We start from the raw sequence: 26,189 nt of genomic DNA on the forward strand, positions 1-26,189 counted from the left end.
CTGACGTTGTTGTTGGTATGTATCTCCTTATTCATGTTATTTTGAGATTTGTTTATGCTTATACTGTGTTTCATATAGGTACTTTTCTTGTGAATTCTGTGCCTGCCTTGGTGTTATTTGACTCGGGTGCGAGTCGATCTTTCGTGTCTTTATCCTTTAGTCGTCACATTAGTGTTAGACGCGAGGCGTTTAGTCGACCACTGAGGGTTTCTATAGCCGATGAGCATGTGGTTTTTGCCACTGATGTCTTCTGGGGATGTGTTTTAGAGATTTTCGGTGTTGAGTTTCCGATAGATCTGGTGCTCATAGCGATGGGTGATGTCTGTGTCATAGTGGGCATTGATTGCTTGAGCCGATTTAGAGCCATGATTGACGGTGAGCGTCATATGGTGACCATACGAGATCCTAGTGGGGGAGTACTTACCGTTTATGGCGAGGGAACTCGATCGGGATCAGCTTTCTGCTCTGCCTCCAGGACAAGATAGAGTCTACAGCAGGGATGCATGGGCTTTTTAGCATATGTGATGGATACACGGGTTGCCACTGAGAGGCCGAGTTCTGTTTTCGATGTTCCCGTAGTATGTGAATTCCAGGATGTTTTCCCCGAGGAATTGTCGAGTGTGCCTCCTGAGAGATAGGTGGAGTTCCGGATCGATCTGATTCTGGGGGCGGCGCCTAGTGCCAAGGCACCTTATCGTCTTGCGCTGAGTTATCCTCGCAGCTCCAGGAGCTGCTGGGGAAGGGTTTCATTAGACCGAGTAACTCACCGTGGGGAGCGCCGATCCTTTTTGTCAAGAAAAAGGATGGTTCACACAGGATTTGCATCGACTACCGGGAGTTGAACAAGCTGACGGTCAAGAATCGTTATCCACTACCGAGGATCGACGATTTGTTTGATCAGTTGTAGGGGGTGTCTTGGTTTTCCAAGATTGATTTGAGATCGGGGTATCATCAGATGAGAGTATACGAGGAGGATATCCAGAAAACGGCCTTTCAGACTCGTTATGGGCATTACGAGTTCGTGGTGATGCCTTTCGGGCTCACCAATGCACCGGCAGCATTCATGGACCTCCTGAACCGGGTGTGTAGGCTATGTTGGATCGGTCGGTGATCGTGTTCATCGATGACATTTTGGTGTACTCGAGGTCTAGGGAACAACATGAGGAGCATCTGCGGGAGATTCTTGGGGTCTTGAGGATGGAGAGGCTTTATGCCAAATTCTCCAAGTGTGATTTCTGGTTACGAGAGGTCCACTTTTTGGGACACCTCGTTTACCAGAATGGGATTTTGGTCGACCCGGCCAAAATTGAGGCAGTTATGCGATGGGAGGTGCCGGGATCCCATCCGAGATCAGGAGTTTTATAGGCATGGCAGGCTACTATCGGAGGTTTATCAGAGATTTCTCCAAGATTGTCGTTCCTCTCACCAAATTGACCAGGAAGGGTGTTATCTTTACTTGGGGGCCTGAGCAGCAGGCATCATTCGAGACTCTTCACCAGAGATTGTGTGAAGCTACAGTGTTAGCTCTTCCGGAGGGAGTGGAGGACTTTTTAGTCTACTATGATGCATCCATATTGGGGATGGGTGTCGTGTTGATACAGAAGGGGGCATGTGATCGCATATGTGTCGAGGCAGCTGAAGCCTCACGAGACGAGGTATCCCACCTATGACTTGGAGTTGGGGGCGGTGGTATTCGCCCTTAAGATTTGGCGTCACTATCTCTATGGTGTACGATGTACCATATACACGGACCATAAGAGCCTGAAGTACCTTATGGATCATCCCAACCTGAATATGAGACAGAGGAGGTGGTTGGATGTAGTGAAAGACTATGACTGTGAGATTTTGTATCACCCTGGCAATGCTAATGTGGTAGCCGATGCCCTGAGTTGTAGGGCAGCGAGTGCTCCGATCCGAGATGTGTGTATGAGGATGATGGTGATGACTCCATTCTTAGATACCATCCGAGAGGCACAAGAGGTGGCCATGAAACCAGAGAACCGTAAGAGAGAGCAGGTGATTGGGCATATTTCTGAGTTTGAGACTGATAGTCGGGGGCTTATGACCTTCCATGGGCGGGTATGGGTGCCATATTCGGGTGGAGCTCGACGGATTTTGATGGAGGAGACCCATAGGTCGAGATTCTCGATCCATCCTGGGGCCACCAAGATGTATTTAGACTTGAAAAAGAATTATTGGTGGCCCTGTATGAAGAGAGATGTGGCATGGGTAGTCGAGAGATGCTTGACCTGTCGTCAGGTCAAGGTAGAGCACCAGCGTCCCCATGACTAGTTGCAGCCTTTGGAGATTCCCCTGTGGAAGTGGGAACAGATCTCCATGGATTTTATTAGCAAGTTATCGAGGACTGAGCGGGGTGTCGATGCGATATGGGTGATTGTAGATCGGTTGATGAAGAGTGCTCACTTCCTGGCTATAAGTGAGAGCTCTTCTACGGAGAAATTGGTCGAGGTCTACGTTCGAGAGGTGGTGGAACAGCATGGGATGCCAACATCGATAGTGTTAGATCGTGATGTACATTTTACTTCCAGGTTATGGAAGAAATTTCATGAGGAGTTGGGCACCCGGCTGCATTTTAGCACCGCATACCACCCACAGACAGATGGGCAGAGAAAGCAGACGATTCAGACGCTCGAGGACATGCTACGCGCATGTGTTATGGATTTTGGTGGGAGTTGGGACACTTACTTGCCCTTGGACGAGTTTTCATACAACAACAACCATCACTACAGTATCGGTATGCCTCCCTTTGAGCTTTTATACGGGAGGAGGTGTCGGACTCCCATCTGTTAGGGGGAGGTCGGGCAGAGAGTGATAGGGAGCACTGAGATAGTGCTCAAGACGACAGAGCAAATCCAACAGGTCAGACAGAGGTTACTGACGGCCTAGAGTCGTCAGAAGAGTTACGCAAACCGGAGACGTTCCGAGCTAGAGTTTCAGGTCGGTGATTTTGTCCTCCTGAAGGTATCCCCATGGAAGGGGGTGATCCGATTCAGGAAGCGGGGTAAGCTGGGCCCTAGATACATTGGTCCATTCAGAGTGATTTTCCGATTAGGTAAGGTAGCTTATCGGTTAGAGCTGCCTGCAGAGTTGAGTTAGATCCATAACGCCTTCCATGTATCCCAGCTGAGGAAGTGTGTAGCCGACAAGACGACAGTGGTCCCTTTAGAGGACATTCAAGTTGATGATCGCCTAAACTATATTGAGAAGCCGGTGGCGATTTTGGATAAGAAGTTGAAGGTCTTGAGGAATAAAGGGTGGCCTTGGTTAAGTTTCAGTGGCAACATCGGAAGGGATCCAAGTGGACTTGGGAGCCGGAGTCTGAGATGCATGAGCAGTACCCAGAGCCGTTTCCAGAGAATGACTTCGAGGGCGAAGTCTGATTCTAGTGGTGGAGAATTGTAACATCCCGAATCCCAAGTATAAATTTGAATTATTTTATATTCATTTTGACAGGGAAACTCGACGAGTTGGAGGCCCCAACTCATCGAGTAGAGATTGAGATAGCCGCGTGGATTTTAGAGTCAACTCGACGAGTTGGAGGACCTGACTCGACGAGTAGGAGCTGAGCGTGAAAACCCTAATTTTCAGGGTTTGCACCCTATTTAAAGGACCTTAAGTCCTTTACCCCGCCTCCTTTATCACCTTATCACCCTGAGAGAAACCCTAATCGAGCTATCTTCCACTGTGAGAGAGAGTGAGGCTAAGAGAGTCTGTTTTGGTGCATTCATTGAAGGAACTTGAGGAGTAAAAGGCTTGCAACGAGAAGGAGTCTTTGGATATGGCATCCATTCAGTGTTTACGACCATTTGGAGGTAAAAAGCCATTACCTTGATCACTTGGTTTCTAGATCTCTCCATTAGGGAGTTTATGGACATTTTTAGCATTTCTTGAGTCATTAATGGTTATGAGCTTACCACGAAGCTAAGGCTTCAGATCTGGACATTATTAGGCCATTTAGGCCTAAAGACTCAAGCTTTATCAAGCTTTGGCCAACTTCCATGCCTTAAACCCTTTGTCGAGCTTGTTTTGGCAAACTTAGCCCTAGATGCTATGCATGGACGTAAAGCTTGCAGCTTTACGTGGTATTTCAGCCTTAGAAGGCTAGATCTAGAGTTCGGGGCTTTAGTCTCGCTAAAAAGCGTCTGAATGAGTGATTGGGCTGAAGGCACTCGACGAGTTGGTTAGCCAACTCGACGAGTTGGTTAGGGTTTCCCCCATTATCCTAGACGCGGTGCAAACTCGACGAGTTGGTGAGACAACTCGGCAAGTTGAGTTGGATTTTTCCCGATTTTTCTGAGAACAGGAGAAACTCGATGAGTCGCATAGATGCACTCGATGAGTTGGGTCAACATGGACTGTTGACTTTAGCGTTGACTTCCGTTGACTTTTAGGGTTTGGTCAAGTTGTGGACTTTGGAGACCATGGAGGGGTAAAATGGTCTTTTACCCTTTTCGAGAATTAGTAAAGGGGGTTAGCTTAACATCTTTAGACTTGTTGTTATAAATTGTAAATTAGAGATGATTATGATATATGTAGGCAGAGTCTAGACTGACCGTTGAGTACGTGACATACTTGCTTTACCGACGAGGTGAGTCTTCTCACTATACTTACCTGAGTGGTAATTACTGTGCGACCGGAGGGTCTTGCCTGAGTTATTGACCGGAGGGTCTTATGTGCTTATACTGAGTTATGTGATATATTATGCATCATGTCTTTGTGATTTATGTTGTACATTATTTGTTGGATTAGGTGTCTAAGCCCATAACTATAATTGGTATGTACTTGAATTGAAAGCAGCACGGTCCTTTTGGGTTGCCCTCAAACCTAGCAACTGGACAAGGAAATTATGAAAGGAGAGATATTAATTTATAAGATTAATAAATTAATATAAATGATTTATTAATATGTTAAAAGATTAATATATTAATTAGAAATCATTATGTTTAATTAATAGTTAGCCAGAAATTAATCAGAATTAATTTTGGGGTTAAAAGTATTAATTATAAAGTGCAGGGACTAGTTTGCAATTATCTAATAGTTGAGTGGAAGGATCCAGAACCTCCTTGGAAGGAGGTGGACGAAATCTTTAGGGGAAACCCTAAGGATTTCGTCCAAGGGGTTTTAGATAAGGCCCTTGGGTTTGCTTAGGCCCTAAGCAAAGGAGCATTAGGGTTTTCCCTAAACCCTAGATCCCTCAGCTATATAAGGAGCCTCCTGGCTCACATTTTCGGCCACTCCTTCTTTGAAGAAACCCTAGGCCGAAAATTGCATACTCCCTCCCTCTATCTCCTTCTAGTTTCCTTCTTGCTAGTTCTTGGGTGTGATTCCATTAGAGGCATTACATTTGTGGTGCTAAGCTTCCAAGAAGATCAAGATCAAGATCAAGAGGATTATCAATTGTTTGCTATAACAATTGAAAGGTATGTAACTCTTAAACCCTAGTTTGTTAATTTCGAAATTAGCCTCTCTCCTCTAGGGTTCTTGTTTTGCAATTCAAAGTTGTATGTTCAATAGTAAAAACATAGATCCAAAGTAGGTTGCATGTGAACTTAGGAATTGGTTTCTAGTTTATTTGTTTTACCTAAAACCCATCAGTGGTATCAGAGCCATTGTTTGTTTTAAATTGAATTGCTATAATGGTTGAATTGCAAATTAGGGTTTATAGCCATTAAACCCTAAAGGCCAAAATTTTCGATTTTAGGGTTTTGGTTCAAAGGGTTTTCGAAAACCCTAGCCTCCATGAACCCTAATCGAAATTAGGGTTAGGGTTTTGAAAACCCTAGCCTCCTCCCCTTGAAATTTCGAAATATGCTACCCCTTTTAGGGTTTCTTTGTTTTGGATAATAGTTGCCTTATTGGATAATTGATAAAAATAAGGAAATTATCCTATCCCCATATTTTCGAAATCTAGAAGGGATATGGATTAGGATTAAATTAATTGTTTAATTTAATTAGATAATCCTCACAAGATTTAATAAATTGATTAATAGTTAATTAATAGATAAAACATTAAATCTAGTAATTTGGTTTATTTTAAATTGAAATTAATAGTTTAATTTTCGAAATTTATATAAACCTTAAGGTTTTAAAAAGTTTAGAACACACCTTATATATGTATTATAATTAAAAGTTAAATATTATATATGTATAAGAATATGGTCAGTCAAATCGCTAGTATGCCTCATTCACGAAGCTAGTCTATAAGGGGGGTATAAGGAAACTGCCTATAAAATGGTAGTTGAATGGGTGTCTACTCTCACCCACCGCTTCCTTGATTAGTGGAGGGTCGTTAGCAGAACGGGTTTGATAGGACAACTACATCTCATTAAAAGTATAATGTTATTAAAGAAAGTATTAGAACATTATTTTACAAAATCCCAACTCTAGTTACTTTAGGAAAAATGTGAAAAGTATGCTAATCCATGAAATTGCACATTATGCTTTATTGGTCGTTAGTGGAGCGTGTGTGCTTAACCAGCACACTAAAAGGCACTAATAAAGAGTAGTAATGGGTATCTCATAATTGTCATGTTGATGGAGCGTGTGTGGTTTACCAGCACATCAATAGTTAATGATAAAGACAATGAGGTTACCAAGCACATTTGCATGGTTATTCACATCTTGTTTGTGATCCTCGGCATCCCAGTCACAAATAGAAGAGCATAATCTGAGATTAAAACATGCCATTGAATAGTTTCAATGTATCTCAAAAGAATTAGGAATTTCACTTCGTTTATTTCGTCTAATGGTGGAATTGGTGAATCGTCATTCACCTACCTTTATGAAATTTACACTTGGATCTCGACATCCCATTTCTAAGTTGTGAATCTTCATAGTTGGATCCTAACCTTGATATTATATCTTTGGGTTATTATATTAAGGTATCTTGAAATCTAACTAAAACTTTCTTTCTTTTCAGATGTCTACTCCTGGAAACACTTCTGCTTCATCCTCCTCAAACCACAACTTCTCTTTGCTCAACATTTGCTCCAAAGTCGTTATGGGTGGCTCTAACTATAACGATTGGATGCGTAACATCAAGATGACGCTTCGATTTGAGGACAAAGAATATGTCCTTGAAAAGGAGCTCAAAGAGCTTGATGAGTCTAAAGCTACTCCTGAAGAATATGCTGCCTACAAGAAACATTACGATGATGCTACCAAAGTAGCATGCATCATGGTGGCAACCATGTCCCCAGAACTGCAGAGGTACTATGAGGACTACTGGCCTTTTGAGATGAACAAGGACCTTATGGAAAAGTACCATAAGCGAGCTCGTCAAGAAAAGTTTGAAGTAGTCAAGTCACTCATGGCTTGCAAGATGAAAGAAGGGGAGTCGGTTGTGTCTCATGTGCAAAGAATGCAACGCTACATAGAGCGTTTGGTCAAGCTCAACATTCACTTTGATGAGGAATTGGCCATTGACATGGTCTTGAACTCACTACCTGATTGTTATGGTCAGTTTATTCTAACTTACCATTTGAACAACACTGAGCAGACTTTGGCCCAATTGCACAACTTGTTGCAGACAGCTGAAGCAGGGATGAAGGGTAAAAGTATAGCCTCCACTCCTGCAAGTGCCCCTGTCTTGGCTATTGGACAGGGAAAGAGGAAAAAGAGGAAAGGTCCTCCTAAGCAAAACTGGAAGAACAAGGCTCAAGATGGGTCATCTAGTAATGGCCCAAAGGCTAAGCCCAATGCTACCACTCCCCATGTTTCTGATCCAAAGGAGGCCGTTTGCTTTTATTGCAATCAAAAGGAGCATTGGAAGAGATCCTGCCCACAATATCTGCAAGACATCAAAGATGGCAAAGTGAAGCCATCTTCGGCAGGTATTTACACTATTTCTTCTAATAACTCATTATCTTCTCGTTCATGGGTCCTTGATACAGGATGTGGTTTTCATATCTGTTCTGATTTGTAGGGGCTAAAGGAAAGTGAGGAGATAGAGTGAGGAAGGATAAACTTGATCATGGGAAACAGAAAGTCTTCACCAGTGACCAAGATCGGAGTTTATCAACTTTTGCTTAGTAATGATGTTAGATTAGATTTGATAAATTGTTGCTATTCGTCTGAGATGACGAGAAACATTATTTCATTTCATGCATTGTTCAGACAAGGTTTTAAATATTCTTTTAATGATTTGAATGGTTCAATTTCTGTTTATAAGAATGGTGTTTTTGTGTTTGAAGCTTTGCCTTGTGATGGTGTGTATGAAACAGTGACTTGTGTTGATAGCTTAGGAAATAATGTATTTAATATTGACTTGTCTAATAGTGTAGACAAGGCATGCTTGTGGCATTGTCGTCTTGGACACATTAACAAGAAACGCATAGCCCAACTCCAAAAGGATGGAGTGTTGGAATCATTTGACCTAAAATCAGATGATATGTGTGAATCTTGTCTTTTGGGAAAGATGACAAAATCACCATTCACAGGGTCTTGTGAAAGAGGTGAAGGTCTGTTGGATCTCATACACACAGATGTGTGTGGGCCCTTCAGGTCAACTACAAGGGATGCTAATCGATTCTATGTGACTTTCACTGATGATTATAGCAGATATGGCTATATCTACTTAATCAAACATAAGTCAGAAACCTTTGAAAAGTTCAAAGAGTTTAAGCATGAGGTCGAAAATCAATTGGGCAGGAAGATAAAGATACTTAGATCCGATAGAGGCGGGGAGTATCTTAGTATCGAGTTCAACGACTATCTAAAAGAATGTGGGATAGTCTCACAATTGACTCCTCCTAGGACACAACAGTTAAATGGTGTAGCTGAGAGGCGTAATCGAACCTTGTTAGACATGGTTCGTTCTATGATGAGTCGTGCTACGCTTCCTATTCACTTCTGGGGGTATGCCTTAGAGACAGCCGCCCACATCCTCAATCTTGTCCCTACAAAGAAGGTTGCCAAAACACCTCATGAAATGTGGATGGGGAAAGTTCCCTCGTTGGCACATATTAAAGTCTGGGGTTGTGAAGCTTTCGTAAGACGAGAGACTCACGACAAGCTAGCAGCTAGAAGTGAGAAATGTATTTTCATTGGTTACCCAAAGCAGTCTTTTGGATATTTGTTCTACAGACCTAGTGAAAACGTGGTCTTTGTAGCACGAAGAGGAGTCTTTCTAGAAAGAGAGCTCATATTCAAAGAGGACAGTGGGAGTACCATTGACCTCGAAGAAATTCAAGAGTCAGCCAATGAAGGAACCTTAGATGACACTAGCACTCAACCAGAGGAAACAGTTCCTGTTGAACCAGTTGATAACTCATTACCTCTTCGAAGATCCACTAGGGTGAGTGTGCCACCTGAGATGTATGGTTTTCATATTACTTCAGATGGTGACACATTCATTAGTGATAGGACACTGGTAAATTTAGATGAACCAGTTACTTATAAGGAAGCAATGGCAGGCCCAGAGGCTTCCAAGTGGAAAGAGGCAATGGACAGTGAGATCAAGTCCATGTATGACAACCAAGTTTGGAATTTGGTTGATAATGCACCGGGTCGTAAGACAGTTGGGTGCAAATGGATCTTCAAGAAGAAGACAGACATGGATGGGAATGTACACACATTCAAGGCTAGACTGGTTGCGAAAGGTTTCACTCAAATCCCAGGGGTTGACTATGATGAGACATTTTCGCCAGTAGCTAAGATTAAATCTATTAGGATATTGCTCGCCATAGCTGCCTTTCATGACTATGAAATCTGGCAGATGGATGTCAAGACTGCTTTCCTTAACGGGAAGTTGGCTGAGGATGTTTACATGAATCAGCCAGAGGGTTTTGTTGATGCAAAGTTTCCTAATAGAGTGTGCAAGCTTGAGAAATCCATTTATGGATTGAAACAAGCATCTCGCAGCTGGAATCTTTGCTTCCATGAGAAAGTCAAAGAGTTTGGTTTCTCTAGAAGTGAAGATGAGTTTTGTGTGTATATCAAGGCTAGTGGGAGTATAGTAACTTTTCTGGTGTTATATATCGATGACATATTACTCATTGGTAACGACGTTCCAACTTTGAAAGATGTTAAGTCTTGGCTTGGAAAGTGTTTTGCCATGAAAGACCTTGGAGAAGCTGCCTATATTCTTGGGATTAGAATATTGAGAGATAGAAAGAAGAGACTAATTGGACTTAGTCAGAGCACATACTTGGAAAAGGTACTAAAGAGGTTTAGTATGGAAAATTCCAAGCAGGGAGAGCTACCTATCCAAAGCAATACCAAATTGAGTAAGACTCAATGCCCGAGTACATATGAGGAAATAGCAGACATGAGTCGTGTACCTTATGCTTCCGCTGTCGGATCGATCATGTACGCTATGACATGTACTCGCCCTGATGTGGCATTTGCTTTGAGCATGGTCAGTCGCTATCAGGGAAACCCGGGTAGAGCTCATTGGATAGCAGTAAAGAATATACTCAAGTATTTGCGGAGGACAAAGGACTGGGTCCTTGTACTTGGTGGCAATGATACTTTGAGAGTAGATGGTTACAGTGATGCCAGCTTTCAAACTGATAGAGATAACTTCCGTTCTCAATCAGGCTGGGTATTTTTACTAAATAGAGGAGCAGTTACTTGGAAAAGTTCCAAGCAAGATACGGTGGCTGATTCTACTTGTGAATCAGAGTACATAGCAGCGAGTGAAGCGTCGAAAGAAGCAGCTTGGTTAAGGAACTTCATCGGAGATCTCGGAGTTGTTCCAACCATCCAGGAGCCTATGGAACTGTTCTGCGACAATGAGGGAGCGGTTGCCTTAACAAAGGAACCGAGAGATCATGGTAAAACCAGACATATCGACAGAAAGTACCATTTTATCAGACATAGAGTAGAAGAAGGCCATCTTGTAGTAAAGAGGGTGTCATCTGAAGATAACCCAGCAGACCCCCTCACAAAGGGTCTGAGTAGGGCTAAGCATATTCAGCATGCTCGGAGCATAGGACTGAAAGATGATATTAGTTTTAGTAGTTAGATTAGTTTTGTTCTGAAACTTGTAACAAAGTAATTGTAATTGACTTTTGGTGATTAAATAATAAAGTATTATTTATAAGTTTGGATTACTGCCTTTTGTCGATTGTTTGTTATTGTGTTTCATATTTTGCATGTTTTACTTCCCGAATAATTTAATTATTCAAACTCCACAGTCGCTCGTACTTTTGGAAGTAAGTAGTGAATTAAGACTGTCATGAACTGGATTGTAGATTGTCTAGGGATAGACATGGCAATAGAATTGCTGCAATGTTCATGAGTACTCAGAAATTGAGATTTGAGTATTGGATAAACCCTCGCTTAGAGTATCACTTCATGGAATTCATCACGAGTAATACTGAGACGATAATATCTTATAATCTTGAAGTGGAGAAATATGACCTGTAATTTACAAGTCGGTCATGCATTGGTGATACGAAAACGCATCAGTAAATTGGTGTTATAAAACGTATTGTCATGTATAATTTGATGAGTAAAAGATACAAGCATATGAGTCAACGTTTATTCGTTCCTTTTGCCCTAACCGGAAAAGCGATATCTGTGGGCTCCTCGATGATTTGGTAGTGAATTATGTGCTGGGCCCAGCCAGGATTAAATTGATGTGTTCAATTAGAAGTCCTACATCATCACAAATCAGAAATCGGGAAACATAGATTCTGGACAAAGAGATTGATTACATTCCATGTCTTATGTCTGGGGATATCTTACAGAACGAAGGGTTATATGATCACTTATCTTAGGACCTGTAACTGACTGGGTCAGAGTTCAGCAGCAGCTTTTGGAAGCTACAATTTGTTGGTCAAATTCAGAAGGCATACTAGCAATTATAGTTACAGACTTATCCAAGTGGGAGACTTTTGGATTAGGTGTCTAAGCCCATAACTATAATTGGTATGTACTTGAATTGAAAGCAGCACAATCCTTTTGGGTTGCCCTCAAACCTAGCAACTGGACAAGGAAATTATGAAAGGATAGATATTAATTTATAAGATTAATAAATTAATATAAATGATTTATTAATATGTTAAAAGATTAATATATTAATTAGAAATCATTATGTTTAATTAATAGTTAGCCAGAAATTAACTAATTATAAAGTGCAGGGACTAGTTTGCAATTATCTAATAGTTGAGTGGAAGGATCCAGAACCTCCTTGGAAGGAGGTGGACGAAATCTTTAGGGGAAACCCTAAGGATTTCGTCCAAGGGGTTTTAGATAAGGCCCTTGGGTTTGCTTAGACCCTAAGCAAAAGAGCATTAGGGTTTTCTCTAAACCCTAGATCCCTCAGCTATATAAGGAGCCTCCTGGCTCACATTTTCGGCCACTCCTTCTTTGAAGAAACCCTAGGCCGAAAATTACATACTCCCTCCCTCTATCTCCTTCTAGTTTCCTTCTTGCTAGTTCTTGGGTGTGATTCCATTAGAGGCATTACATTTGTGGTGCTAAGCTTCCAAGAAGATCAAGATCAAGATCAAGAGGATTATCAATTGTTTGCTATAACAATTGAAAGGTATGTAACTCTTAAACCCTAGTTTGTTAATTTCGAAATTAGCCTCTCTCCTCTAGGGTTCTTGTTTTGCAATTCAAAGTTGTATGTTCAATAGTAAAAACATAGATCCAAAGTAGGTTGCATGTGAACTTAGGAATTGTTTTCTAGTTTATTTGTTTTACCTAAAACCCATCATTATTCTGTGCCTTATTGTGTTAGGACCACAGGGTCCAAACCGAGTTGTGAGACCGGAGGGTTCTCACTGAGATACATGATTGGAGGGTCCAACCAGAGCTGTGAGACCGGAGGGACCTCACTGGGACACATGACCGGAGGGTCCATATTGAGATATAGCCATGAGAGGCTAATTATTTGTGTGTGGTATTTTGGGGAACTCACTAAGCTTTGTGCTTACAGTGTTGTGTGAAATGTGTTTCAGGTACATCTCAGGATCACGGGAAGGCATCGACATGATTGTACACACCAGCTAGTTGATTTTTGTTTTGAGGATTCTGGGATAATGTTAAACAAATTATTGTTTTGTGTTTGGAACAATTTACAAAGTTAGGTTTTGAGAAGTGTTAACTGTGTTTTGTATGAATTTAAAAATGAAAAATTTATTTGAAAATTTAGAGTGTTACAACTGGGTTCCAAAAACTAACTAATCCCGCACTCTGTGTCGGAGCAGCTATGGAGGAATATCATCAGACTTCGGTATGTTGATAGTGGCTGTTCCAAGCACATGACATGAGACATCTCTCAACTGCACGACATTCAGAACTTTAATTGAGGGTATGTGTTCTTTGCAGGAAGGAAGAAAGAAAAGATCACACATAGGGATCGTATTTATTGGCGTGATGAATTTTGAATATGTTAACTTCGTTCCAGAATTGAAACACAGCTGAGGCTGAATACATAGTTGTCTCTGCGTGCTGTTCTCAGTTTATCTGGATGCAACTTCAATTGCTGAATTACAGTTTAAATTTTCTTGATACTCCTAAGTTTTCTTAAAATGATTCGTTTTGAAGACTAAAAGTTTTTTTTTTCTTTTGTACATTTTGTATTTTATTTTTGTTTTTGTTAAATTTGTTCATATTTTTCCTCTATGCACAAATTTAGGGGGAAAAATAAAATCAACAAAAATCATAACATCCAAAAATCCAAAAATATGTTTATTTCTGTTTTTATTTCTTTTTCAGAAAAATCAAAAATCCAAAAAATATTTTTACTATTTTTAAGTGTATTTTAATTTTATTTTTATTCTTAGTTATTTTTATTGTGTGCTAAGTTTATTTTATTTTTATTTTTATCTCAAAAATTTAATGTCTTAAAATGGGAATTCAAAAGAAGAAGAGACTCAAGGAGACTGTATCGGAATTTTCTGAGCAATGAAAAGGAACTTGGAAATGAATTGACGGTCATTACACTTCACACTATTTTCACAAGGAATTGAAGGATTGAAACTGTACAAACTGTCAGTTAGGCAGTATCTTTCTAAGAACTGTCGTATTCAAGGAATTTAAGGCATGAAAATGTACAAACTGTCAGTTAGGCAGTATCTTTCTAAGAACTGTCGTATTTAAGGAATTGAAAGTCTGAAACTGTACAGATTGTTAAAATTGGTCTTGTTAGTTATCTTTACCTAAGAACTGTCATGGCACCAGGGCGATTCACCAAACCGGGGAATAGATATTGTTGAACATCCCGCCCAGGGTCTTGGCAATCTCTTTGTCAAGCAAAACTGCGGAGACTCAAATGTATTCTTGGATACATTCATCGCAGGTAAGGAATTAACAGTATTAGCACTAGGGCGATGCACCTCGCAAGGCACGATTATCGCTGAACGTCCCACCAAAGGGCCTTGACCTAGTATCATGCTAAACTGTGGAAATATGTCTTTGGATATTTTTGTCAAGTGATGGTTTTGTGAGTTATTCCTAATTAACTCTCATTGACACTAGAATGGTACACTCAGCTGAGATTCAAAAACCATTGAACGTCTCGCCAAGGGTCAAGTTAACTTGTTAACTTGAAAAACTGTATTGAGATCTTTGATCTAGGATATGCAGGGGGCTAACATAAAAAATAGCCGCGAGTAGTTCTCCGATACTCAACAAATCACAGTGCGTTCCTCCGTGTTCACACAGATACTGCGAGTAGTCTCCTTCTGAGCCAAGGCTGGGTCCTTGAACAACTGTGGTGAAAAGGGCCTTTATGACTCTGTGATCCACTTGGACTTTTTAGTCATGGTTACTTTTCAAGACACATATGTGATCATTAAAGAACATTCATTCGAAGGAACTCTAAGTGAAGATTATTTTTCAACACTCAATCTTTCAACCCCAGAAGCAAGGTGAAGATGTATTTGAAATTATGTGACAAATTGCATTGAAGCCTCCTCAATCAATTTGATGCTATTTATGAACCTGATGAAATGATCCAAAAGAATCGGTCTCTTTGTAATTATATCTGAAGTATTTCAAAGCTGAAAGTGCTGATTTTCAAGAACCTTTACAAGAAGCCTCTATACTGAATGTGCGTTCAAAGTCAAATTTTTAAAAGGAAGTCCAACTGCTCAAGATAAAGTCATTAATGTAGAAATTCATATGTTCATCTCGAAGTTGTGAAGAAATCAAAGATAAAGGTTGAAAGTCAAGAACAAAGAGAAGATTGAAAAGAAAAGAAAGCTATAAACCAAGGGGAAGATTGATTGATATCATATTGATCTAAGTGTTTTGGGACTTACATAACCACTAATGGTCGTGAGGGTAGTGCCTTCAAACCAAACTCATGGAAGGTTGTAGCCGAAAAATTGGTAAAGGAACACGGTTTAGTCGTTGACCAAAAAAATATGAGAAACCACTATGACTACTACAAAGGAAAGTATCAAGATTCGGTGAAACTTAAAAGCAAAACCGGAAATATATATGATCCTGTTGTTGAAAAATGTTTTTGTATGTGACCATCACTGAAATAAGACGAATTGTTTTTTTTATATTATCTAACAAATATTATCAGTTATTTCAGGTTGCATAAATTCGTCATCAAACGGAAAATATGAAAACACGCGAATGACAAAAACGCATAGACGATAAAATTAGTTGTGCGACTAAACAGTTTCAACGATATATATATATATATATATATATATATATATATATATATATATATATATATATATATTGTGTTGAAAAGTCAAAGAAAGAAGCATACCACTTGCACACACTAGCCATTACTTTAAAAATACTCAAGTGAAGAAGATATTTGTTTCATGTATGTATACTTGTATGTATGTATGTAAAGTGTATGTATATGTAAGTTAGTATATAAGAGAGTTGTGTGCTCTTTCATTCATAACCTCTTATAAAACTTTGAAAAACCTCTCCATACACCAAAACCTCTCAACCAAGAACACCAAGAACACCAAGAACATCAAGAACACCAAGAACACCAAGAACACCAAGAACATCAAGAACACCAAGAACACCAAGAACACCAAGAACACCAAGAACACCTCCAAACAACCTACAAATACCCTCCAAACATCCTCCAAATACCCTCCTTAAACCTCCTCCAAACATCCTTTAAACCACCACAAAATCTCCACCTTGCTGTTTTTTCGACATCAGAATTTCGAAGTTAAGAAAAAATGCACCGAGGATAACTCAAGAAGATAACCCTGGAGAGATTTTGACCGCAAATTATTCAGGACCTTACCTACATCCAGGAATTTTCCTCGATTTTTTTGACCACCGGAAACCCCAGAGAGACGCGAGAGAGAATTGGCTATCCAGAGAGATTTACTCCGAAAATCTACATTCATCACCACCCAAAGCTCTTTCAACTTCACCATCTTTGTTACCTTACACCACCAAAAATACAACCTTATTCCACCTTCAAACACCCTCCAAATATCCACTTCAACCTCATCAAAAATACCTCAAATACAAATACATAAACTCTTGTATTTTGTACCCTTTTGTAAACAACTTGTTTTACATAAAACCGAGCTTTTAATGAACTTTGTGTTACTTATCAAATACCGGATTGAACTATGAACAAATAGAGACACAATCTATTAAGATCCAGTCCAACCCAAAGCCAGTTCAGTCAATTTATTGACGAACCTACTTGATAGACCAAGTCGCTCCACGAGTCCGGTTCTAAACCAAGTTCAGTCAATTGACGAACCTACTTGAAATATATTTATATATTTATATATTTTATTACAGCTTTACGTCATTTATTTATTTATAGCTTTCTCGTATTTATTTATTTATAGCTTTCTCGTATTTATTTATTTATAGCTTTCTTATATTTATTTATTCCGCATCTCTTATATTTCCGCATCTTAAATCATTAAATATATATATCTGTCACATAGTAATTGGTAACTGAGCCTTTATTTGTGGTGATCAGACATTATATTTTCTAACAATTGGTATCAGAGCTCGTGTGATTCATTCTGAAATTTTTGTCGAAAACTTTTGGTTAGCGTTTATATAAACCTTCCATAAGATTTTCTTTAAAAGTTTCATTTTAATATCACTTGTTCAAATCCTTAATCAAAAAATTTAAAAAAAAAAAAAAATTATTTTATGTCTTTAACAAATTACTCAAACATGAATTCTGTTTCTATTGCTAACAGTTTGGGTTCAGGTTCACGGGCACCCATACTTATACCTGAAGAGTATAATTCGTGGGTTGGCCGTATGAACCTTCATCTAAATACTTTAGGTGAAAATGTCTGGAAATGCGTGGAAGGAACGTATACTGGAATCTCTACAGAAGATATGGCCACTCTTGCTACAAATCAAATCACAATAGCCGAAAACAACAGAAAGCTTGAACTCCAAGCTAAAAAGGAACTAGTTTCTGAAATCCCACACAGTATTCTAAGTCAAATGGATGACATTATACTGTTAACCGCAAATCAAATTTGGGAAAGTTTAAAAAATCGTTTTTGTGGAAACGAAAGAATAATCGGAAACAAGAAAACATCCATTTTGAATGAATTTGACAATTTCAAAATGTTTTCATCAGAAACCATTCATGATGCTCACGACAGGTTCAATTTTATTGTTATTAAAATGAACAATTTGGGTATCAAAAAGTCACAACATGAGATAAATCTCAAATTTTTGAATAATCTTTTTGAAAGCTGGAAAATGGTAAAACTCATTATTCAGGGAAATCCAGCAATTCATACTGAATCTTTATACAATTTATATGGAGAACTTCAATCGTATGAATCCTCTATTGAATCACCAACCACTACAACTTTTGGTGGACCATTAGCTCTTTTGTCCACATCTTCTCAACACCAAACACCCTTTTTCGATCAAAATCAAAACCAAGCATTTTTGGGAAATTGTTATAATTCTTTTGATTCAAATGATGAAGCGGATTATCAACAACTATGCGCCTTGGTAGCAAACACAAACCTACAAAGATTTTTGCCAAATTCTGGTCAATCAAATTTCAGACCAAATTATCAAAACAGGCCATCTTTTGGACCAAACAATTCAGGTTTTCAACCAAGACCATACTTTGGACAAAACAATCCAGGTTTTCAACAAAGACCATCTTTTGGACAAAGTTCTCAAAGACCATCTTTCCAAAACTACCCAAACCAAGGTTTCCAAAACCGGGGATTTCAAAACAATCCCAATCCAATTTTTAATAACAACTCAAATCAAGGTTCTAACAACAATCAAAATTTTGGATATCAGCAATCTCAACAAAAGAACCAAGCCCAGGCACCTGAAAGACCACCAATTCAAAGTCAAAAGGCTGACATTGATAATGATGATGTGATCATTTGTCACAATTGTAAAGGAACAAATCACTATGCTCGAGAATGTCGTGCTAAAAGCAAATCCAAAGTCAAGGACTCAGCATACTACGTTCAAAAAGCTGAAGAACTGAAGAAACAAGAAAAGAAAGATAAAGCTTTAATGGCAATCCACGAACCCAACGTCGAATACTGGCCAACTTCAGATGATGAAGCAGACTCTGAACCAGCACAGTCAAATTTCTGCTTCATGGCTGGTGAAGAAATACCTTCAAGGGCTCCAAACGTCATTGAACAGGTATGGAACATGGTTGTAGAACTTGGTTATTCTAAAACAATTTTTGAATCCCATATAACCAAGATTGAGAATAACCTGCAAGTTGATCTCAATACATATCATAACAACATGGTTAAAATGGACATTGTCAAGTCTGAATCACAAACGATGCAATTCAAACTCGGAGAAAATACAAGAACGATTTTGAAATTGGAAAGAGACGTTGAACGAAAATCTGAAGATAATGCTCACGTCTTGGAACAATTAAATCAAGCCCTAATTCAAAAGAGGGATTTGGAATTGAAAAACCAGTCAGTTATTTCTTCTGAAATTAAAGATATTTTAGAAATGGAAATCATTAAGTTGAAACAAAAATTTCAATCTTCAACTGATGAAAATTATGTTTTAACTCAAAAACTGACTGATTTTTCAAACAAAATCATATTTCTTGAATCCGAAAACAAAAGACTGCAAGGAAAATTGGATTCTATTAATATTGCTAGAAAATTAAGTGATGATATTTTCACTAAGGCAAAAACCTTAGGATCTGGCACAGTTAATACAAGTTATAAACCAGGAATTGGTAGAGAAGCATTTGAAAAGGAACAAATTGAAAACATGACAATTTGTGAAAACTCTGAATCCACTCTACCAGATCTTTTCACATCTGCCAACGAGGAAGATTCAGATGACGAAACAGTTATCAACTGTAGCCCAGATGATACTGATTTCTTTATTTCCAAAAAGTCATACAAAAGAGTTGTGAATTCTGAATCAGACTCTGTTAGTTTAATAACTCATCAATTGAGATCTAATGAACTAACAAAGAGTGATGGCACAATCAAACCTGAGATTTTCCTAAATGGACAAAAATCTACTCATGAGCATGGAAATACTTCTGCTCCAAATGTCTTCCCTTCTTTGAATTCTACCATAGTTGGAAAGAACAGTTTGGGACAAAAGTATTCAAAGAAACAACAAAAAAATAAGCAACCCATTCAAGCTGTCCACACTCAGTCCACAAAACCAAGGAAACTTTTGAAACCTGAGTTTGTGCCACAAAAACAAGTTTTCAACTCTAAACCAAAACCTTTGCGAAAGACTGTTGAAAATTACTTTCAGGATATCAATTTCAAACTGTCTGGGAACTTTCAAAAACCATCATATCTGAAAGTTCAAAACCATCATTATAATGCTTTTCAAAACCATACTTCACATCCTAGATATGAGAAAACAATTTCTAACAAAACATCACATCTAGGATATCCTACACCAAAACACAGATCTTATCAACCCACGGGTTTTCAAAAACAAATCACTTTTTGGGAAAACTTGATAAGTCAGATCAAACCACAACAATTCCGTCATAATAAACCAAGACCCTACAACAAAAGAAATTCATCAAACAAAGTACCTAAGTTAACAACTGACAAACCAGGACCCATTCAGATTTGGGTACCTAAACCTTCTGTCTAATTGCAGGTACTTAATGCTGGAGAGCCCAAGGATGATACATGGTATATCGATAGCGGCTGCTCTAAGCATATGACAGGAAAGAGGAATTTCTTACGTGACTTCAAACCAACCGACACCAATCAAGATGTTACCTTTGGCAACAACATGACAGCAAAAATCATGGGTTATGGAAACATAACAAATGGTAACTTTACCATCAAGAAAGTTGCTTATGTTGATGACCTGAAACACAACCTCATCAGTGTTTCTCAGTTGTGTGACAACAATCTTGAAGTTATGTTCACAAAACAACGAAGCTTGATCATGGACGCCAAAACCAAAGATGTTATTGTTGACTCTGACCGTGCCGGAAATATGTATCCACTTGACATGGATCTTATTTATGGTAAACCCGATATTTGTCTGCTATCCAAAGCCCCAACAGATATTAGTTGGTTATGGCACCGCCGCCTTTCCCATCTAAACTTTGGGTACATCAACAAACTCATAGGCGATGATCTTGTTCGAGGGCTACCACTTCTAAAACTTGACAACGAAACTCTTTGTGCTGCTTGTGAAGGAGGAAAACTTTCCAAATCAACTCACAAAAGCATCCCAAATTCTAGTGTATCTGAACCACTAGAATTGTTGCACATAGACCTTTGTGGCCCTGCCAAAACCCAAACCATACAAGGGAAGAAGTACATTCTCGTTGTCGTTGATGGATTCTCACGCTTTACATGGGTCTTTTTCTTAAGACTAAAATCAGAAGCACCTGAAGAGATGATCAACTTCATCAAACAGATCGAACTGAAGCTCAAACGACCTGTTCGAAGAATCCGAAGTGATAATGGTTTAGAGTTCAAAAACAAGACTCTAGATTCATTTCTCAAAGACAAGGGAATTGAACACAACTTCTCAGCCCCATACACTCCACAACAAAACGGAGTTGTCGAAAGAAGGAACAGAACTCTATGTGAAGCTGCAAGATCAATGCTTATCTTCGCTGATCTGCCACAATACTTCTGGGCAGAAGCAATAGCCACAGCTTGCTACACTCAAAATCGTTCCTTAATCCATAAACATCTTCATAAAACACCATATGAAGTCATTAACAACCGAAAACCAAACATCAAATTTTTCCATATTTTTGGTTGTCGATGCTTCATAAAGAACAATAAAGATCACCTCTCAAAATTTGAATCAAGGTCGGACGAAGGAATTTTCCTTGGTTACTCATTTTCTTCAGCTGCTTATCGAGTACTGAACAAACGTACCAGAGTAATTGAAGAAAGTACCAATGTTCATTTCGATGAATTTTATGTCAGGAAATTGGATCGTGAACATTTTGGTTCAAAAATGATCGATAATATTTTTCAAAATCCAATTCAACAAACACCTTCTCCTGACAGAGATATTGAAATCGATCTTGATTTACTTTTTGAACAACCCAAAACCGCTTACAATTCTGAACTTCTAACTACTTCTATTGATTCTACAGGAACAACCACTGAAGGAACTCCACAAACAAACCAAAATGATGCAGATCAATTCAAGGGGGAACCACCTACACATACTTCTTCATTGGAACAAACACCAAATCCTCCTTTAAATACCCCATCCCCAAATATCCAAAACAATACCGATGCATCATTTATGGGGGAACCTTCAAACCTATTCCAAGATGAATCTCCCGGAGAAGAACAATGGGATACTGAAATTCCAATTATTATAGCGGAAGAGAATCGCTTAATAAAATGGACCAGAAACCACCCAACTGACCAAATCATCGGAGATCCAAACTCAGGCATCCAAACTAGAGCCACAACTTCTAATGATTGTTTATTTGGAGCCTTCTTATCCATGACTGAACCCAAAACCATACATTCTGCTCTCAAAGATCCAGACTGGGTAAAAGCTATGCAAGAAGAGCTAGAAGAATTTGAAAGAAATGACGTATGGAATCTTGTCCCTACCCCACCCGATGTTTCTGTTATAGGTTCAAGATGGGTGTTCAGAAACAAAACTGACGATCAAGGAATCGTTTGTCGAAACAAGGCACGTCTCGTAGTCAAAGGATATTCACAACAAGAAGGAATCGACTACGATGAAACATATGCTCCAGTTGCCAGAATTGAAGCAATTCGCATCTTTCTTGCATATGCTGCACATAAGAACTTCAAAGTATTCCAAATGGATGTTAAATGTGCATTCCTACATGGAGAGTTAGATCGCGATGTATACATCCAACAACCACCAGGTTTCGAAGATCCCAAATTTCCTGATCACAGCTTCAAATTGCAGAAAGCTGTCTATGGCTTGAAACAAGCACCCCGAGCCTGGTATGCCACATTGACAACCTTTCTCGAAGAATCAGGTTTTAAAAGAGGTTCAATCGATCAAACCCTCTTTCGTAAAATCTATAATAAACATCTTTTAATCGTACAAATATATGTTGATGACATTATTTTCGGTTCTACTGATGAATCTTTGAGTATTAAGTTTGCAGATCTAATGAAGAGCAAATTTGAAATGAGCATGATTGGGGAGATGACTACTTTTCTCGGACTTCAAATCAAACAGTCAACTGATGGCATTTTCATCAACCAAGAGAATTATGTCAAAAACCTACTCACTCGCTTTTCAATGGACAAATCCAATACCGCAAAAACCCCAATGGCTTTTGGATACAAAATCGATGCAGACTTAAATGGAATACCTGTTGATCAGAAAAGATATCGTGGAATGATCGGATCACTCTTATACCTCACTGCCAGCAGACCTGACATCATGTTTTCTACATGTGTCTGTGCCAGATACCAAGCAAATCCTATGGAATCCCATGTAGTTGCTGTGAAACGCATCTTCAAATACCTAAAAGGCACTCCCAAACTTGGCCTTTGGTATCCAGCTAAATCCGATTTTCAGCTGAACGCTTTCACCGACTCAGACTATGGAGGATGCAAGTTAGATAGAAAGAGTACATCTGGTAGCTGTCAATTCCTAGGAGGTAGACTAGTGAGTTGGACTTCAAAGAAACAGACTTGTGTATCCACATCAACAGCAGAAGCTGAATACGTCGCTGCCGCCAGCTGTTGTTCGCAAGTCATATGGATGCAAACTCAACTGCGAGACTATGGCTTCAAAATTTCACAAATTCCCATATTTTGTGACTCAACCAGTGCAATTGCCATTTCTCACAATCCCGTTCACCATTCCATGACAAAGCACATCGATATTCGATATCATTTCATCAAAGACAACATTCAAAAGGGTCATATCGAATTGCACTTCATCAACACCGAAGATCAAATTGCCGATGTCTTCACTAAGGTTCTCGATGAAACAAAGTTTCAATACTTCCTAGGCCGTCTAGGAATGTTAAATCCAGATAACATCTATCCTTAAACTTTTACTTTTTGTTTGTACAAAAGTGTGTTTACTTTCATTCAAAAGGAAAATTCAAAAAAGAATTGAAAATTGCTTTCCTTTAAAAAAAAATTACCAAAAACATTCAAATAACCAATATTTCCAAAAACATTCAGAAAACCAAATCTTCAAAAAAATTAATAAAAGACTTGCCATAATAAGCTTTTATAGAACCTTGTGATTAATCTTCTCTTGACTTAATTTTCAGATGCTTATGCTCGATGAAGATTTTAAGTCATATTGATTCTCAATTGGAGTGAAGGTTCAAATATCCTACTTTTCATAATGTATATAACTTTATTTCCTTCGATTTTATTTCATTATTGACGATTTTAAACAATCAAGGGACATAAGGTTAGGAGGTTCAGATGAAAACAAAAACCCATGTGAGAATTTGTGCCTCGTCGATCTAAATCATTGTGGAAATCATTTCTTGTGAGCTTAGGTGTGTCACTATTGCTTATAAGGTATACCCAATTATACCTTGTCACGGTCTCATTTTTGCTTAGATATCAAAATGACCAGGGACGATACATTCATTTCTTACATACTAGACAAACTGCCTTTTATGCCACCTATCCCTACCTAGATAAAAGCCAACCAAAAATGAAGACTTGCGATCCCATGATCCATCAAGCAAACAACGACATATCCTTACAAGAAAACCAAAGGAGAAACAAATATCTATCAACATCTAATCCTCAAAGACAAATCAACAAGAAAACAAATGGATTCAATAAAGATATACCAAACAAAACAAAAAAAAATATTCTATATTTGGTATTTTCAAACAAACTTTCAACCAAATGGTTATTTCAAAACAAAAATCATAAAATCCCGCGATTTGTTTTAACCATTTTTCACAAAAGAAGATATCTCAATCCCTCAAGACAAATACTCTCAAAAACAAATTTTCTCAAAAGTAGCTAACTCTCGATGCCAAAAGAAAATATCTTTTTACAATAAATTGATATTGATCAACAAAAAGGATACCATCCAAGAAGAAGTTGCAACAAAGGATTTCCCGGGATACTGTAGCCTTCATCACTGAAGAATCTTAGTTGCAAACTGCACTATGAAAATTGCTAAACCCCTCTACATGTATTTCCCGACGGAGAGAGAGTGAACTTTAATGGCATGAATGAAGAAACCCGCTGAGTAATGCCGAAACCAGTCTTATGTGATTGATTATCTAATAATGAGACTAAGTGACCTTTCAGGAAAAGCATAGCTGAACACCTCCAATATGAGTGTGAGTCGTCAGAGAGAGATATCACTCATTTTTAGTGATCATTAACTTGCTCTGCTGCCAGAACAACCAAACACCCAAGTGAAGTGTGAGCTATACCTATGAGCGTTCATCTGAATCGACCTGTTAGACCACTTGTCGTTGTTAATAATGCTATAAAATCTTAGGAAATTTCTTTAGATACATATATAGCTACCCTTTGATAACCGAACCCGAGACTTTGATTCGGAAACAAATTTCTGAAAATCTTTTACATAAGATATGTTAAACAAAGTCACAAACTTTCAAAACAATCACTATGTTTTATATATCTTATCTATTGACAAATCTTTTATCTCGAATCTTCAAAAGTTCAAAACTGTCAATATGATTAAATCATAACTGTCCTTATTCCAGCAATGATCACATAGGGGGAAATTGTTGAAAAATGTTTTTGTATGTGACCATCACTGAAATAAGACGAATTGTTTTTTTTATATTATCTAACAAATATTATCAGTTATTTCAGGTTGCATAAATTCGTCATCAAACGGAAAATATGAAAACACGCGAATGACAAAAACGCATAGACGATAAAATTAGTTGTGCGACTAAACAGTTTCAACGATATATATATATATATATATATATATATATATATATATATATATATATATATATATATATATATATATATATATATTGTGTTGAAAAGTCAAAGAAAGAAGCATACCACTTGCACACACTAGCCATTACTTTAAAAATACTCAAGTGAAGAAGATATTTGTTTCATGTATGTATACTTGTATGTATGTATGTAAAGTGTATGTATATGTAAGTTAGTATATAAGAGAGTTGTGTGCTCTTTCATTCATAACCTCTTATAAAACTTTGAAAAACCTCTCCATACACCAAAACCTCTCAACCAAGAACACCAAGAACACCAAGAACATCAAGAACACCAAGAACACCAAGAACACCAAGAACACCAAGAACATCAAGAACACCAAGAACACCAAGAACACCTCCAAACAACCTACAAATACCCTCCAAACATCCTCCAAATACCCTCCTTAAACCTCCTCCAAACATCCTTTAAACCACCACAAAATCTCCACCTTGCTGTTTTTTCGACATCAGAATTTCGAAGTTAAGAAAAAATTCACCGAGGATAACTCAAGAAGATAACCCTGGAGAGATTTTGACCGCAAATTATTCAGGACCTTACCTACATCCAGGAATTTTCCTCGATTTTTTTGACCACCGGAAACCCCAGAGAGACGCGAGAGAGAATTGGCTATCCAGAGAGATTTACTCCGAAAATCTACATTCATCACCACCCAAAGCTCTTTCAACTTCACCATCTTTGTTACCTTACACCACCAAAAATACAACCTTATTCCACCTTCAAACACCCTCCAAATACCCACTTCAACCTCATCAAAAATACCTCAAATACAAATACATAAACTTTTGTATTTTGTACCCTTTTGTAAACAACTTGTTTTACATA

The sequence above is a fragment of the Lactuca virosa genome, chromosome 1, assembly GCF_052849685.1.
Source record: "Lactuca virosa cultivar CGN04683 chromosome 1, Lactuca_virosa_CGN04683_v6, whole genome shotgun sequence".
Taxonomy (NCBI): domain Eukaryota; kingdom Viridiplantae; phylum Streptophyta; class Magnoliopsida; order Asterales; family Asteraceae; genus Lactuca; species Lactuca virosa.